This window comes from Leuresthes tenuis, unplaced genomic scaffold, assembly GCF_036924035.1.
Source record: "Leuresthes tenuis unplaced genomic scaffold, fLeuTen1.0.hap1 SCAF_12, whole genome shotgun sequence".
Taxonomy (NCBI): domain Eukaryota; kingdom Metazoa; phylum Chordata; class Actinopteri; order Atheriniformes; family Atherinopsidae; genus Leuresthes; species Leuresthes tenuis.
Window position 1 is genome coordinate 14,621,440 of NW_027325366.1, and position 12,436 is coordinate 14,633,875.

At 37.7% G+C, this 12,436-nt stretch overlaps 1 protein-coding gene across 2 annotated transcripts in view; it reads right to left on the reverse strand.

The window, feature by feature from the left end:
• znf385b (zinc finger protein 385B) overlaps window positions 1-12,436 on the reverse strand; it is a 78,240-nt gene that overhangs the window by 62,392 nt on the left and 3,412 nt on the right. The gene's annotated exons all lie outside the window — the stretch shown is intronic.

Genomic DNA, 12,436 nt, shown 5'->3' on the forward strand with positions numbered 1-12,436 from the left:
GAACCAGCTCTCCACAGCACTCACAGAGAAAGAAAAAGAGATCTAACGGTGGAACCCTTTGACTCATTGACACATATATGAGCAGTAATGAGGACACAGAGCAAGTTCAGACTCTCAGCCTGTGAGTGTGTTGCACAGATGTCGCATATTGTATTACTGTACAATTTGAGGTAAGAACAGAAAGAGCAGCAAAGGTGCCAATGTAGATTAGTCTCTCTTAAACAAATACTCCTCTGATGTAAATCTGGGTTCTTAAAACTTTCTCATTCCAGTGTTTTATCAATACTTAATTCCATACTGTGTTAACAGTTTAACATTTTCAAGAAAATATTGATTGTTTTTTTGAGAAGATCAACATGGTTCACATCTGCATGCTTAATATCAAGCTACATCCAAACAAAATGTCAGCTTTCAATTAAATTCAGTTCAATTCAATGATTCTCTATTAAGACAGTTGTGTGCTATTTCAATGCACATATGTGGGGTTTCATTAACAAAATCAATAGTTCATAAAACAGCAAACCAGTCTTTCTTTAAATTTAATAATATTACTGCAGGATTTTAAAAAAAGAAACTTTTTTTTAAGACCAAAAATACCTTGACTTTGCAAAGGCGAGAAATGACAGTGAATTCACATAAGACATAAATCTCTTTTCTGTAAAAAAAAAAAAATCTGTAACTACTTTTGCTTCTTGCTTGAAGAAAAAACTTCAGAATCACAGCGATAAACCAGATGTTCCTCTTATACATTCAGTCAGAAATTAACAAACACACACATGCATAGAAATACACAAACACACAACCAACTGCATGTAGGTTGCCCAGCAGGCTGTGCAGGATTTGGTGAGACATGATTGGTTGAGCCAGAAGGGGATTGTGGGATTGGGATTATAATCCACAGATAAGTGTGTGCTGGTGTCTGTGAGTTTTAGCTCAGTTGGTATAATCTGTGGTCTAATAATAGAGATTACCACTCGCACTCTTCTGAGTTACTGTCGCCTGACTTCACTCTCTCCATGCTGAAGAGTCCCTCAGAAAACTTGTGACCTCTTCACTCAGCGTGTGTGTGTCACTGAAATGAACATCGGCATACAGGTGACACACACTTTGAATGTTTGTTCAGGGCTGTAGAAACATGGTGGAGGGTTGTGGAGGATAATAGTGCTCTGATGACCAGCTACATCTTTTTTTTAATAGAAACGGCTTGTTCTGAAGTAATAAAAACACAAGAGTTCTAATTTTCAATGGGTTCTACAGTCAAAAAAGCGTTGTCCTGTTCATTCCTGACCTTTAGGAACAATAGAGTTGACTAAAGGAGAAGACTGATGGCATCTTAATTTAGTAAATGGAACTGGCTCAAGTGTTAAATGTCCAAAAAGACTTATTAGGAGATGGTGAATTATTGTGAAGTCAGCGCTTGTACCATAACTGTACCATAACTGACACATGAAGGAGTTGTGCAGGAAGTGCATTATTCATACACAAACATTACAGTTTAAACTTTTCATAACATTTACTATAATTGTACATTCTTATTTTGATGGGTCGTACAGTTGCCTGAAAAGACAAATCCGCTTGTACATTCCTACACCCGCGCTTGTGTTTTCAAATGCGCTTCTCACGCAGAACACAAAAGCTTATGAAAATCTGAAAGTGCACTACGGGCCAAAAGGACATTACAGCATCTGGCGTGTAAGTATTGTAACATCAATTTTGGTGCGTCAAGACCAAGGACAGCAACCATAAAGTTAGATTTGGTCTCTTTGTACTCACATTGTGTATCTTTTAGACTCTCTGTGCTTTTTTTGCATCTCTTTTAGTCACTTCGTACTCGTCCTGTGTCTCTATTAGTCTTTTTAGCACTAAGTTTGCACCTTCAGTCAGTTTTTGTTGCTGAAGTTGTTTTGCATCTGCTTCGTCTCTTTTCTTTTAAGCATTTTTTGAGTCCCATTAAAATTGCTTTACATTGTTTATTCTCTTTGCACTTAAACTGTGTCTCTTTCTATTTATTTTTTTTTCATCCTGTTTACAGGGTTTTGAGTCTCTATTTGTCACTCTTTACTGTCTTCTATCACTCTGCTGTCTTTTTTCAGTTACATTTTGTGTATGAGGCTTTAAAAAAACTCATGTGATGCTTTATGTTGAAGAACTGCGGCCGAAACTTCAGCATGATGATCCTGCAGGAGCTGAAGTGTGGCTGTCTGACTGCTTCCTATCATAGCAATTTCACGCTAACACTCCTCTGCACACATATAATAAATACACACATACTACATTGAATATGGCTCCAGGGGCCCCCAGACCCTTGGGTCTCTGGGTGTGACCCTGATATGAGCCGACATGCACCCCCTCTAACTACGCATTAGGCCTTTGGTGGCGACAGACATATGACATTGTCTGTAGCAAAAACTGAGACTGGTCACACTGTCTAGCAGACATGTTAATGAATTAATCTTGTAAATATGACAGATGTTCACGAGTATATGAAAATTATAAAATGAATAAAAAGCTTGTCAAAAATGTTTTTATGTAAAGTTGTTGTTCTTTAGTTAAAAATTTGCTCATTGGGTTTCATTTAATTTCGCCTGTAAAGGGTCACATGAACAGAGTTCAGTTAAGAGCATGACCTGTACCATTAAGAGTCGGATCCAACATGGACACAAAGGAAGGACACACGTCTACAACGTAATCTTTCTTTGCATATGAAATTAAATGAAAAAATGTATTATATAGTTGCTTTTTTTTTTAAAGCAATCATTACATGCTTTCATTATAACATCTTTTTTTTTTTTGCATCGGAGCTGAAGAAGCATCAAACTGAGTAAACTCTGTTGATTCAACACGATTTTAAGAAGAGGAATGGTCAGTGTCGTTCTTTATATCAACCAACTTGTGCAGCATTCTTCTTTTAATAATCAGCTCCAGGGGGCTCCAGCAGTTCCCAGCACAGAGCACAGATGGTCTGGCTTATGGTCCAATAGGGGCAAACAGTAATTGTCCATTATTGTTTTATGCTGTTACAATGGTAACAACATAAAATTTGACTTAATTTGATTCATTTCATGTATGTGATTCATTTTGTGTATGTGGCGCTAATGTGTTTTGGGGACTGTTACAATGGTGGACATGAGGATGAGGATTAAAAGAACTGAAAGTTTTATTCTTTGAGGCTGAATGTTTTACACAGCTTTTCACCGTGTAGACTGAAGAGAGAAAAGAGAAGCAAAATAAAACTTAAAAAGACATCTGTGTGATGTGTTGCCATCATTTCATTGTACATCGCCACTAAGTGCGACGCATAATGACATTTTTTAGAAAATTAACCACATAAACGCAGGTCTCCATCCATCACTAGATTATGTTGAATTTAAGCGTTCCAGTATTATCAACTGTTAACTTAAAGGTTCTAATACTATGGATGCTTTCAACCATTGCAGATGAAAGGTTTTGGTTTTGTCTGCCCTCTTTAAAAATATGATGTTTTCAACCTTGTTGGAAGTTTATTAAGTTTGGTCACATGTTTTGTGAATGCCATAGTTTTTACACAAAATGTTTCCATTGATCTGTTGATAAGTTCTTTTGAACTTAAATTGAAAATGCACAAAAAACAGGTCAAATAACTCAAACACAGATATGATGGCCAAGTGGTGAAATAAATGGAAAGGATGGCAGTCTTTTAAGGTACCTGTGCTGCAAGAGATGCAACCAGTTATAACGTTTTATCTCAAGTCAAGTGTATGCTTGGATAGATGGCAGCTCCAGGAGAAACTAATCAGCTCAAGCACGTGAAGAGGAAGTTTGTACAACATAAATGGATTAATAGACCAAGGTTGCGATTCTCTGCTGGTCTGAAGCAGCTTGTCTACAACTAAGACAAATCTGGCAGACATACTGAGGTCAGAACCAGTTTCCTTGTGACGCAAAGTATCGACATTCAGCCACAAACAACCAAATGGATGAAAAGTTTGCTCAAAACCTAAATATCTCAACATGTATTAGCATATCATGTTCCCTTGGAATTTGAACCCCACCAGCCTACAGGTGTAGCAACAACACAACTTATGTTTGGTGTCTTCGGTGAAAAACGTTTTCTGAATGGATCCTCGAGAAATTCGAGACAATTTTTGAATAACAGTAGACTAGAATTGCCACTTTAGTACTATTATCTAATAATGACTGTAGGTATGCTAAAAAAGTAAAACACACCAGAGGATTTACCACTGCCATGATAACCATTCCTCCCACAGTAACTACAACGTATCAGCTTTATTCACAGTAGCTGTTAAGGACTTTAAGCTGCAGCCAGAGAACATTAACTCAGACTGAAAGCTGAGGAGATGGCTATGACATCACTTCCTTCTCAACATGCTGACTCATCAAACATTCAACACCTGCACCACTCAACTAATGGAAGAAGAAACACGAGACAAATGCAGAAACACACACCTTGGTCGGCAGTTTAGGCATCTTCACACTGAGTAGTACAAACTAAAGTTTAGAGCCAGTGGAGTGACATCACAGAGGAGAGGATGTTGAGAGTAAAGTTGTGTCTCAGTTTCTATAAAAAGATAAAATGTCACCTTCACATTTAGAACACCGTGACTTTGTTGTTGAGTGGATTAACTTTTCTGTACTTTTGCTGATGACGCACCAAGGCTGTTTAGCTTTCTGACTAAGAGTCATGTCTACACAGCCAACAACCTCTAACAACAATTCCTGATACTTTCTGTTTTTAGTCCTCTTCCAACACCCAGCCAGACAATATTCAATTCAATATTCAACCTGAAAGTTAATACAAGGAATCTTTCATTTGTATCTTTTTACACATAGAGCTACAAAGAAAAAACAATAAACACATAAATCACAGGGCCATACTAGCTAAACTGTTCCTTCATTATCACAACACTCTTCTTACTTTGACTCAATCGAGTATATCAACATCCTATTGATGGAAACAGTCACCACAGCACTAACTGTGGATTAATCCTTTACAGATGCACTATTTCCTCCTGTTTGAGTTGGAACAAGCTGATACTGAGATGATTTTATCAACCTTAAAGCTCCTTAAGGGAAAGAAAGAGGGAGGGTGTATGTTTGGTTAAACCTTTCCACTCCAGAAGGAGACAACTAGCCACATTTTTAAAAGGCTGCAAAGAGTGGCACTTTCACTGAGTAGATTGATTCAGACAGCTGTATGGATGTAGGTTTTGTTGTATTCAATTTCTGGTGCATGAAATTTCATAGAGTTGTGGTTGAGAATCTTTGCAACAGGGTCAATAGCATCCCGGTTAGGATGTTATACACTCTCTAATACACAATTTTGATTAGATGTAAAAACATTTGTATTTGTATTTGTATATAGTTAGTTTTATTCATAGTCATCAGTTACAACATTAAAATCAGCTCTAACTAATTTGGACATAGATCTGAGGGACCTAGTGCTAGAATGTTGGTAGAATGTGTTTGTTCGTGACTGTCCTGCTTGTCCATCTCAATTATTTTAGAATTTGGAAACCAGGCAACACCTCAGGCTCTTTATTATGTTTGTCATGTCATCAATACAGTTTTTATGGTCTGGCAAGTTCCTGTTGGAATAAGCTGCTGTCACCAGAAAGTGTAGTTGCCTCAAGGTTGACGTAGGTCTTTTGTAAAAAAAAAAATTGGGGTGTAAATAGTAACTGCTATGAATCAGAACCAGTTTTTAGCATCAAATATCTAGGGCATCTGCAGATCAGATAAGAGTGGTCATCTGCAAATTGGGAGGTCGGTGTTTTGATTCCCAGCTTCCACAAGCCAAGACACTTTGCCTCCAATGTGGTACAACAATTCATACAGTCTTATGAATTGTTGTACCAGAAGGAGTATGTGTGACTGGGTAAATGTGGCTTGTAGTATAAAAACAACTTTCAATTCACCTCTTATCTAATGAATCTGATAAAATGTATTAATCCAGTGAATACAGTAAGTAACTGATTATTGCATTGAAATACAGTTGAAGATTTTATTGCAGATTCTACACAGAGTTAAACAGAGACTTCTGCTTTAACGGAAGTAAACAGCTAGTACTTTACTAGTAGCTTCACCATTACTACTTCAATGAATGAGGTCTGCACAGTATTTAAACAGCGTATCAACCAGCCCACTGCCAAATGCTCTTCTCAGATCTAGTAGTGAAAGATCGTTGCTTGCAATATAAACACTAAACATGAGTGACAACTAATGCTGACACAGCTTACACTACACCATGAGATCTAATGTCTGGATATAATCTGATTAAGTACAGCAGTAGCACAACAGATCTGAACACTCACTTGGCGAGATCATAGGATATTCTCTGTATGCTAATACAGTTAGCACAAGCAACCACAACACAGAAGCTAAAGTGGCACAAGGAGTATCAAATCCTTTATCCTGTACTATGAAGTACCAAAAATACTTGGCATTTCCTGGTCATTTATACATATAAATGTATTTAAGGGTAAATAACCAATGCTACAATTATAGAAATGGTTTGTTCTAATTTACAACAGAGAATAAATATAGATGTTTAAGAAATGCTAAGATCTGCATCAGGCTGTATCAAATCTAATAAAATCAAACAGAATCATTCTGTTAAAAAGATAATCAACCCTGAATTGTATCCTGTCCCATATATCAATATACGTATCGAATCGTCTCATAAGAAAGTCATATACTGAGACAATGTTTAGGTTGTAAGTGTCAAACAACTTCAACGTGGATACATGAACCTGAGGTTTTCCAGTAGAATATTGCATTGCAACAAGATCAGTTATATTCACTTCCTCTGCCAGTGGTTATATTGTTGTTGCTGATAGTTACATACTTGTAATGTCTTTTTACACACACCACTGCACCATAAGCCTTGCTCTACTATCTGAACCCTAACAAGACACAGACTCATTAACCACTTAAACAAAGCCGGTGGATGTAACTAATGAGATTGCAAGTGGAAAGTCTGCTCTATTTTGCCCTTTGGACTTCACATATGCTATGCTAATTGGTGGTTATGACAGATAAAAGGCCAGTCTTCTCATCTTGTTTTCAGCTTTCCCCAGCGGATGTCAGCAAATAAAGCAGGCTGATTGTCCCTTATGTTGATTGCAAGGAACACAAACGCCAGAAAATAACACAGGACAAGAGATTTAGCCATTTTCTTGCTGTTTGACCAAGAAAAACGTCTAGATGATATTTTCAGATTTGGTGGAATTAGTTTGGACATGATTCGACTGTCTCATAGGTGAAAATATTCAAGACTTCCAGCTTCCCAAGTCCCACATTGTGTACGAGTGTAAGTTAGTGTTAGAGTAACCTTCAAAACCTCAGTGTGTGTGTGTGTGTGTAATACCTTAGAGACATGAGTCACGAGCGGACAATTCACTACTGTCGTCCCAATTATTACACATGCACACACACAAACTGTATGAAAATTTCCTTTAAGCACCATACACACACACATGACTATATATTCACTGAGACGATCATCAGGGATCTAGTTGTGCTTTTTTATAATCATCACCCAATCACATTCTATTACTCTTATTACTTCCTCTTTGTCACATGACAAGAGATTCATCAAAACTTTCCTAAAGCAACACAGAGAGCAGGTGTAGACACACGGATTCACACAAAGGTAGCTTCATAAATCACAGCAGACAGAATGGGAGTAATGAAGTGGCTTGCTGTAAGCGTTCTGTACTGCAAAGTAGCAACTCCACATACTGCAGTACCTTAGGGCTACTGGTACAGTGACTGAAAACTGCCTCTGAGGGAAAACACAACGCTTCACACTGTTGTCAAAGCAAACAAGGTGTGTGTGCAGTGTCAGTGACAAATCAACTGAGCAAACACAAAAATTATTTAAGCAGGTATCAGTATGAGTCCAGATGTAACAGAAATGCTGATAACTGAATTCTGAACAGCTTGACTTGTGGTAGATGTTCAGACTGCTCTGGTGTGTGTCTGGTTAGTTTAGCTTAGCAAAGACTGCAAACACTGTTCATCATCAAGAAGCAGTTCAATACACAATCCAAAATCGTGAGCGTGTGGTTCAAAAAATGTATGTTTGAAGTGAGCTTAAACAGTGTCGGTAGCTGCATATGGTTAACAGAGCCAGAGTTTCCCTTTGGTTTTAGTCGCTATGCTAAGCTAAGCTAACTGGCTTCTAATATTAGCCCTATCAACAATATATGTTACACCTACACTGAACTAAAGTTAATCTTTATGCAATGATCTTGATTAATCTTAATTAAATACCAATGTAAAATCTCTGTTCTAATAGATCAAGCATACAGTTGTAACATTGAGCTCATTACACCTGCCTGCTGTCAGTCCACACTCACACAAACAGACCTACAATAGATTTAGTACTGAAACAGCAATTTTTGCTTGTGTGCGTATGCGTGCTCTCGGCAGGTTTCCTAACTAATCTGCCCTGACGTAACAACATGCTGCTTCTCAATCTGCCCACTGCTGGAGTCCTGGCACAAACACACACACACAAAGACAAACGCTGTGTGTAGTAATGCTGTCATACTCTATAAATAGGTAAAATTGATCTGTGTAGAGGTGTGTTATACTAGGACAAGTCTACATTTGCTGTTCTACTGGCCTGTTTGTGTGAACTTACTTTTGTGCAGTCTTTCAGTTAATAAGTAGGTCTCAATGACCCTTCAACCTGTTTACTGTAGATTAGAGGGGTCTAATAGCAAGTCAGTATGGTATCATCTACAAGTTTTAAGTCTATCAGCAGGCTGATATGGCATGAAAAAACGTGGGCTCTTACAGGGTCTTACATTCGTCTATCAGCCAAGGATTTTTAAAATCTCATACTTTGACAGATTTATCAATCATCATTAAAAGTTAAATATATAAATCAATCAATCAATCAACCAATCAAACGAGTTTATCCACCCCCAGTCCTGCCTTCAAAGAGCACTATCAAGGATAATAACACGATACAGCTTAAAGAGGGCATATAAAACCTACTGGCTTTTTCCTTTTCCTTCAGCAGGTGCTCGTAAAATGTCTGCAGAGTTACAAAGCTTAAAGTCCATACCAATGGGAGTTTTTCTTTCACTTGGAAAAGACTACATCTAAACTGCCAGAAGCCAGGTTCACACTACAAGATTTTCAGTGTCAATTGATCATTGTATAGCGCATCTCCAAAAATTATGCCAGTCATTGCTATACGTTTAACATCTTTTTCTAAACTCTGTTATGATGTTGCACACTGGAAACATCAAAGGGGCATCACAGAGGCATGGGTGTTCTTGTAAAATGTTGCTCTCATTGTCCAGCTCTCACACAGATTTGCTTCCAATCTGGGCTTTCCTCTGCAACCTCCAAAATTTGCAGGCGCCCTGAAAATCTATCTTAAATTCATGCAATGTAAGAATGTAAGAATGTATTAGAAGGTAAGGATGTTATTTAAAGCTACTGCAGTTTGGCCTGGTGAGTGAACAGCTGCACCTTTTGCTCCTCAGTTATTGTGTTTCAACTGACTAAACACTTGACAACAGTTGAATAAAAAAAAAAAACATTTTAACAGGATGAGACGCAAGCTGAACCAGATTCAGGGTGGACAACTATGTACATCAATGGTTGGGTGTAGGTGGCAGGAATAGAGAAAGCAGGCAGCAGTTAAAATACTCAGTTATCACAGTGACCAGTCCTGGGAAAGTATAACTAATTGCTAGTTGGTACAGTCTAAAAGTTTTATCAGTTAAAAACAAAACATAGTTATCAATTTGAAACCTGCCTTCAATGTCTGGCTGTTCTCATTGGATATTTAGCTCAGTGTGAATGTGTTCCTCATCTGTCTTCATAAGAAGACATCTGCTTTAATTAAATTGAAAAGCACTAATTAGAAACAGGGAGGCCGGAGACAAACTGTGAGAAGGTCCAAACATTCAATCAAACAGCAGTAGCAGCACAGCGGAAGCAAAAGGAAACATGGAGAGAAGGAAGCAACAAAGGAAAGGAATTAATGTAAAAAAAAGAAGAGGGGGCTGAAGTCCTACTCACTTTACAATGGACAACTTTAAAAATTGTTTCAGGTCACAAAGGAGAAGCAGGAAAAGTAGAGGTGATGAAGATGGAGGTAAAGCAGTAAAGCAAGGGGTAGAAAGGAAGAGAGAGGGAGGACAAGGAGAGAACTGAAAGAAATAGAGATGAGCAAACTTTGGAGTTGTCTAATTTTTAGGTCACAGAAGAAAAAAGATACTATCCTCAGACATGACGTTCTGCCTCGTGAGAACTTTTGTATTTGGTCCTCAAAAAGATAACAGTCCAGACAAGGTCAATAGTTTTACCAGAAAATATTCTTAGGATTGTAACAAAAACAATAACACATACACACAGTCTGTATGGTCTGGGGTTGTACCATATCTCTCATCCTCTCTGTCACTGAGATGTGGTTCATTCTCACATAGGTGACGGTATGTTTGCATGTGTGTGTGTGTAGGCTTTGTAAAGGATTATCGAGATTCCCGGGCCTGAAACTGCCCTGGAGCACCTGGGGCTGAGATACCACAGTTCATAATGTTGGTTTCCAGCCCCACACTAAACCATGTTTCTTTGCTGTTGCTTGACATATTTGTGGGCTTTTGATGGCTTCTTTGTGGCTTCTTCAACATGACAACAAATTCATGTGTATGGTGGTACATGTGCAGAACTCACACAAATATTTGTTTTCATGACAGTGGTATAACATCTCACAAGTGTAGGGGAATCTAAAGAGCAAAATATGTGCCAAATTCTCGAGTGCAACTTTAAAGAATGTTAGCTTTTATACTTGTCTTAAAATGGTTTCATATAATTATGTTTAAAGATCAAACCAGCTCCCAAAAGCTGGTGTGATGCATAAAAACTGGTGACAATGACAATGAAAATGAATCCCATTTGGATATAAAATAGTCAAAATAATCTGCCCTGCCTTCTATTTTTTTAAATATATATATATACACACATATATTTATATATTCAAATGAGTAAAACTGAGTGTAAATATGATAGAGATAAAAAAAATGGTTAAGGTTGCAACTATTGACAAATCACACCTCCTAATAACCGATCTACATAATGCATCTCTCAAGATATATTAATCTAGAATGATTTAAATCTGCAAAGTATCTGCTGCTGCTCAAATTTGACCATTTGAGAGAACTGTTTTGAATTCTATTTCAAACTGCTCAGAAAAGAGTTACTTTGATTTGTATACAATTTATATGAAAAAATATAATTCCATCACATGGCCACACATGTGCATGGTTGAGCATGCACAACTATGGATTTACAGTTTTAACAGGCTGAAGTAAATCTAGTCGGGATATTTAACTTACTTTAGAGCAGTTTAATCTATTTGGAGGTCTCATTCTACATATGTTCATCACAAGTATTTTGCAGAAAACGCTGAACTTTAACTTTTAATAAAAGTGTGATACATTCTTTTCTATGAAAATAAAAAACTAATCAACTCTGTTCTTCAGTTATGATTTTGTATGAAAGTACTTGGTTACTCTGGATGTGCTTACAAACTTAAAGAATAAACCATGTAAAATTGCATAAAGTACAGTTATTAGTGGGATTACCATTAAGACAAGCCTATATGCTGTATATATAAAAAAAAACACAAACTTATGCAAACTTCAGCAAGTAAGTAGTATTGCATAGTTTAACTAAACTCAATGAAAACACCTAACAATTGTGGCTTCTCTCAGACATGAGTTGCATAATTTTCTACATAATCTGCTAAAAAGAAACATCCCTTTTGAGAATAAATGCAGAGAAAGTTCAGAGATAGAGTGCAACTTGAACACAAAGAGGAAAGAAATCATGATTGAATGCTGTTCCATTGTTTCCACTCTTGGTTAATCTTTTTTTTTTTTTACATCAGACTTACACTTTGAGCTGAATGCCTCTAAATGACAAGAAATACAACCGTCTGCGACAAATACACCTATACAAAATAGTAGCAGAATTTTCAGAGAATACCAGAAGTGACCATGTTTTTAACTAATCAGTATGTCGATATTTCATATGTCACACGGATGTGTGCATGAAAACTTTGCTATGCTCAAATTAGCACAACTGTGCCAACATAACTCTCTAAAATAGCAGTAGTTTGGTGGGGGAAGATGCTTTAACTCCCACCTCCGGCAGAACTTCAACCATGTTCCGGGGAGGTGGGGGCCATTGAGTCCGAATGGGCCATGTTCCGTGCATCCATTGTTGAGGCGGCTAACCGGAGCTATGGCCGTACAGTGGTCGATGCCTGTCATGGCAGCAACCCCCGAACCCGATGGTGGACACCAACGGTGAGAGAAGCCGTCAAGCTGAAGTCCTATCAGACCTTTTTGCAGCTGATGGGTACCAAGCGGAGCACAGCCTCGGTGGTTGCTGAGACAAAAACTCAGGC